Consider the following 6,368-nt stretch of genomic DNA (forward strand, 5'->3'; position numbering starts at 1 on the left):
TTCTCCAAACTTTGAATCAAGCATAATCAGATTACATTCCTTATAGTCTGCATAAATGATGTTTGCCTTAGCTACAAGTCTAGTAAATGGTGAATCCATTTAACACATGCTGTTAGCAATCTTCAATACTACGTCAACCTGTATAAATATTGTACCGATCTCCGTTTCTTGGCTAGCTAGAGCATTGTGACATATTTTTAATTCTTTAATTCAGATGCCAGCATGTGTTAAAAGTAATTGTAACACATGCAAATGCAAAAAAAAAGTATATTTTTCTTTCAAATGTTTTGCAGAGCTCACAAGGATAATGCGCAAGATCAAACTGTATGGAAAAATGATTCATTATCTCAGTCCAATAAATTGCCTTGTTTTCACATACATAATACCAAAAACATTTAATACATTATCTGACTGCGGTCACCATTATTACAGAAAGTGCATAGACAACCTCAAAAACGACTTCTTATTTTTCTTATACAGAAAATCCCAGTTTACAGTTTGCCAGGTTAATTTATTATGCTGAAAGTAGGAGAGCGTATTAAAATAATTTGTAGACGAGTCAGTCCAGGAGAACGAGGCGGACACACAGTTGAATTGCAGGATTTCCTTGTCGTCTAAAACCTCTGTCAAGATGTCAAACAATGAGAATGCAGCCACCCTCCGACAAAGCAAGTTCAAGAACAAGGGAAAGGACACCTCAGAAATGAGGCGAAGGAGAATCTAAGTCAATGTGGAGTTACGGAAGGCAAAGAAGGAAGACCAACTACTGAAACGTAGGAATGTCAGCTCCTTCCCAGAAGAGCCAACTTCTCCGCTCCAGGAGAAGAACCAAAATGGACAAACATCCACCCAGTGGAGTGTTGAGGAGATCGTCAGAGGAGTCAATAACCCAAGCCTGGAGATCCAGTTACAGGCTACTCAAGCTGCAAGGAAGCTGCTTTCCCGTGAGAGAGAACCTCCCATTGATCGGATAATACAGGCTGGCCTGATTCCGAAGCTGGTTTCTTTCCTAGGACAAATTGACTGCAGTCCTATCCAGTTTGAGGCCTCGTGGGCGCTAACAAACATCGCGTCTGGAAACTCTGATCAAACCAAAGCTGTGGTAGATGGTGGGGCTATTCCAGCCTTCATTTTGTTGCTTTCGTCTCCTCATCCTCATATCAGCGAGCAGGCTGTGTGGGCTCTGGGTAACATTGCAGGTGACGGCTCAGCCTACAGAGATCTGGTGATCAAACATGGTGCTATTGAACCCCTACTGAATTTGCTTGCTGTTCCTGACCTCTCTGCACTACCTACTGGCTACCTAAGGAATATCACCTGGACACTGTCTAACATGTGCCGCAATAAGAATCCCGCCCCTCCAATGTAAGCCATTACACAGCTTTTGCCCACTCTAGTGCGACTGCTGCATCATGATGACCGTGAAGTCCTAGCTGACACCTGCTGGGCAGTATCTTACCTGACTGATGGCTCCAATGACCGTATAGATGTGGTGACACAAACTGGGGTGGTTCCTCGAATTGTCCATCTCTTGGGTTGTGGAGAGCTGACTATAATGACTCCTTGTCTGCGTACCATTGGTAACATTGTGACTGGGACAGATGAACAGACACAGGCTGTCCTTGATGCAGGTGCACTGACTGTCTTTCCAGTCCTACTCAGTCACCACAAGAACAACATTCAGAAGGAGGCGGCTTGGACTCTATCTAATATAACTGCTGGACGCCAAGAGCAGATCCAGGAAGTGCTCAATAATGGGCTATTGCCTTATCTCGTGGAAATCTTAATGAAGGGTGACTACAAGACCCAGAAAGAAGCGGTGTGGGCTGTCACAAACTACACAAGTGGTGGTACTATTGATCAAATAATCCACCTGGTCCAGGCTGACGTGATTGGGCCCTTGTCGAACCTCCTGTCGGCAAAGGACAGCAAGACCGTACTCGTTGTGTTGGATGCCTTCTCAAATATATTTGCAGCTGCTGAGAAGCTTGGAGAGATTGAGAAGCTCTGTCTGATGGTGGAGGAGTGTGGTGGCCTTGACCGTATCGAGGCTCTTCAGGCTCACGAGAACGAACAGGTCTACAAAGTCTCTGCTGGCCTTATTGAGAAATATTTCTCTACAGAGGAGGAAGAAGACTCTTCTATTGTCCCTGAAGCTACAGCTGATGGTTACACCTTCCCGGTCCACGAAGGAACTCACACTACCTTTAATTTCTAAGCACTGACATTTTATTCTTCCTGTTTGTCTTTTTTCTATGTGGAGTAGCACTTTCTCAGACTTGAAATCGTCTCTAATCCTGTACATACTGTGAATTCTTTACATTTTTCTGTAAAGAAGTCCTTTTAGCTCACAATGGGCTCAGGTCACCTGTTTTGGAAGACCACTTTCGTTCTGTGGTAGATCTTGGGTGCTCTATCTTGTCACCACTATGGCACACAGCAATAAAAGATTAGCCACAATAGAGTACAAAAGACAACCCTTTGAAATGTTGGGCACGTATCTGGCTTTAAAAGTTGATTTCCAACTCATGGGTATTGTCTTTGATGGTGGCTGTATCTTTAATCTTACAAACCCTGGCTTCTAGTTTTTTTTTATTTTTTCTGAATTTATTAAATAAAGCTCTCCAGAGCACTGACATACGTAGTATCACATTACATGTGATGCCGCATGCTAGGCCTATCTGTTAACAGTTAATGCAAGCCATAGCATTTATATTCCCTACTGATGGGATCCCAGTTTACATGTAGACAGGCAGTCTATTTAAATTTTGTCAATAAAGCCTTTTCTAAAATTAAAAAAAAAATAATAATAATAATTTGTAGACATCAAGCCAAATCTCTTTTTAATTTGACATTTTTTATTGACATGTCAATAAATTATAAATTCTTTAACACACAAAATTTTTTTTTCTTCTCTGTAGTTCCCCCTTCCCATCACTTACTCAGATTTCTTTCTGTATAATCTGACCATTTTTGTCAGCTAGCTAAAGGGACATTCCAGGCACCCAGACCACTTCTGCCCATTGGATTGGTGTGGGTGCCAACTCCTATCACCCTTAACCCTGGAAGTATAATTATTGCAGTTTTTATAAACTGCAATAATCACCTTGCAGGGTTAAGTCCTCCTCTAGTGGCTGTCTATCAGGCAGCCACTAGAGGGACTTCCTGGTTCTTAAGCGACTATTTGGTTGCTTAAAAGATGCTGGACGTTTAAGCAACATTTGTGGAATCCCCATAAGAAAGCATTGAATAATGCTTTCCTATGGGGAGGTCTAACATGTGCGGCCATTACCACGCATGCGCATTAGGCTTTACCGCTGGCGGGCGTCAGCGGGGGAGGAGCGTGGGCGAAGCTTGGCCCAGCGCTGACCTCGGCGCTGGATTCAGGTAAGTCACTGAAGGGGATTGAACCCCTTCAGCAACATGGGCAGGAAGGAGGGGGGCACTGCAGGATCCTGCAGGATCCTGCAGTGCCAGGAAAACGGGTTTGTTTTCCTGGCACTGGAGAGTCCCTTTAATGCCTCTTTCCATGAAGCCGGCTCCACAAAATAGACTTTATAAAATTCATTAAGGACAGAAAGTTGAATGAACAAAGACTACCTCCTCCATAGAAGGGTCTCTGATTTGCCTGATTTCCATTTAAAGCTATCAGTGACAGTGCTGCCGGAATACATGTGTGGCAACAATTCTGTCATCCCAGCGTAAATACCCTGGCATAAGTAGTAATATCATATTCTGAGGTGTTAGGGAGAGCCTCATATTTGTAGTGCTATCTATTAAATTACAACAATATAGGTACAGATATTCAGTGAGTGCTTATGCAATGAGTAGTACTCTAACACCTACGTGGGGTCCCCTTGACCATCAATAATAGAAATCACAAATATATACAAGGTGGAGTATCGTACATGCATATTCAGAGGAAAATCTTGACAGTAGGTATTGTCCTACAATGAAACATAGAGAGAGACAAATAATAGCGCAATATTGCCTGTAATATAAATTAAAGTGCCAAAGTGAAATAAGGTGCACTCACAAGTGTGGAGCCAGTAACTATTAGGCTCAGATTTTCAGCTATGTGGGATGTAGAGGGTCCCACTCCCTTCTCTGTGTTTTGGATTAGCTTCCACTCTTTTGATTGCAGTCACAAATTGTAGTGAAGGTTCAAATAAAGTGCACAAAGAATTAATATAAGTAAAAAACAGATTTAATTAAAAACCTTACAGTTTGTACTGGTAAGGCCTTAGTATTGTAGAAGTATGTTGCAAAACGCGTTTCGCCTCTCCAGGAGGCTTCCTCCGTTGCTGTCCTTCTGTCCTGTGTGTTGTGCTTCTTATAGGTAGTTTTAATTGCCATTTTCCAGGTTATAATACTGTTAATATCTGTTAAGTGTTTTTTGTTACTTTTCGTGGTTTTACATGGAAGGCACATGCCACATCCATAATATCCTTTAACATTTTGTATGAGGTAGTTAGGTTTTTGGGGGCTTAGACAGCTCTTTACTACTTAAATATTCTTAAAATTCTTTGCACCTCTGTAGGTAATTCTTGGTATGGGCATGGTATGGTATGGCTTTTTGTATTTGTTTGTTCCACCCATTATAATCACAAATAAATGATACTTCGTTTTTGTTTAATGGCTCTTTTTAATTTATACTTAATGAGATTTTCCATTGGATGTCTCCTTATTTCTTCTAAATCTCTTTCTAAAGCTATTTGATCGTATCCTTTTTCTAGAAATTGTTGTTTTATATAATTGGCTTGTTCTATGTAATCTGAATCTTTCTTACAATTCTTCCGAATTCTCAGGAACTGGCCTCTAGGGGCATTGTTGAGCCACGGGTTGTGGTGGCAGCTGTTTCTTTCTATATAGCCATTGGCATCCACAGGTTTGAAGTAATTCTTAGTTGTTATGGTGGATTCTTGGATGCTAATATTTAAATCCAATAAATTAATCTCTACTTCACTGCTAGAGCTGGTTAAATGTATCCCCCAATCATTGAGATTAAGGTGTCTAATAAAATCATTTAGTTCTTCCGTAGTGCCTGTCCATATGAAAAAATTTCGTCAATGAACCAGCAATAGGACATCACGTTTGCCACCCATCCATGGCCCTGCAATACATATGTCTCTTCCCAAAAGGCCATGAACAGGTTGGCATAGCTGGGGGCAAAGTTGGTGCCCATTGCGTTACCATAGATCTGTAAATAAAAATTGTCCTCAAACAAAAAAAAATGTTGTTAAAATTAAGGATATACCTTCTAATATAAAATCTACTTGTTCTATTTTAAAATTGGACTTCGATAAAAAATGTTGTACTGCTGCCATTCCTTTATCGTGTGAGTTTATGCTATAAAGAGAAGTAACATCACATGTAACTAATATATTTCCTTCTTGCCATTTTGTTTTCACTAAAATTTGTAGGACATGCATGGTTTTCTTTCAGGTAAGAGGGATTTTCTATCACTATCGATTGGAGGAGAGTATCTATGTACTCAGATACCCTTGTTGAAATTAAATCTATGCCAGATATAATGGGTCTGCCCAGAGGATTTTTTGTGTTTTTGTGAACTTTAGGCAGGAGATAGAACACTGAGATCTGTTACAAGTAGGTATTCTGCTTCTTTTTCATTAAGTATACCTAGCTCTTTTCCTTTTTCTATATACTTTTTGAAATTGTTAATAAAATTTTTAGAGGGTTATGGGATACATTTTTGTATATCGAGGAGTCTGACAGTGTTCTCACTGCTTCCTCTATATATTGTGTTTTATTAAAAATCACTATCCCTCCTCCTTTATCTGCTGGTTTAACAATCAGGCTGGTGTTATATTTTATATCTTTAAGTGCTTTTTTCTCCCCCAAAGATAGATTATGTTGCTATGTATTGACTTTTTTGAATTTCCCTACTTCTTTCATGACCATGGTTTCAAAAGTCTTGATTTCGTTCGAGATCAAATGTCTGGGAAATAATTGGGACTTTTCTTTTTAGTGATGTTTGGTGGAATTCCTCATTTCCTCTTGTTGGGTGTTGTTCTTCTCTATTGTAAAATATTTTTTTTAGCTATAATTTTCTTATAAAATGATTCATATCCACAAAAAAATAATGGATTAAAATCGGCAGTTGAAGCAAACTTAAGACCTTTCTTAAAAATATTAATCTGTTCTTTAGTTAGGGATTGATCTATTAAACTAAAAATTCCTTCTATATTGAAATCTTCCCTCTCTTTTCTCTGTGTTTTCTTCCCATTTCTTCTCTGTCTTCCTCTTCTTCCATGGATTTTTGTCTTTTTCATGGTGTCTCCCAGAAATGTGTGTCCTGTGTCCATTTTCTCCTGTTTTGGATCAGGTCCCTCCAAAAATAAGAAGGA

At 39.8% G+C, this 6,368-nt stretch overlaps 1 pseudogene; it reads left to right on the top strand.

Annotated features, from left to right (window-relative positions):
• The first annotated feature begins 571 nt into the window (after positions 1-571).
• On the top strand, positions 572-2,798 carry LOC134587287 (importin subunit alpha-1-like; annotated as a pseudogene).
• The last annotated feature ends 3,570 nt before the right edge of the window (positions 2,799-6,368 follow it).

Source organism: Pelobates fuscus, chromosome 2, assembly GCF_036172605.1.
Source record: "Pelobates fuscus isolate aPelFus1 chromosome 2, aPelFus1.pri, whole genome shotgun sequence".
NCBI classification, from domain to species: Eukaryota; Metazoa; Chordata; class Amphibia; order Anura; family Pelobatidae; genus Pelobates; species Pelobates fuscus.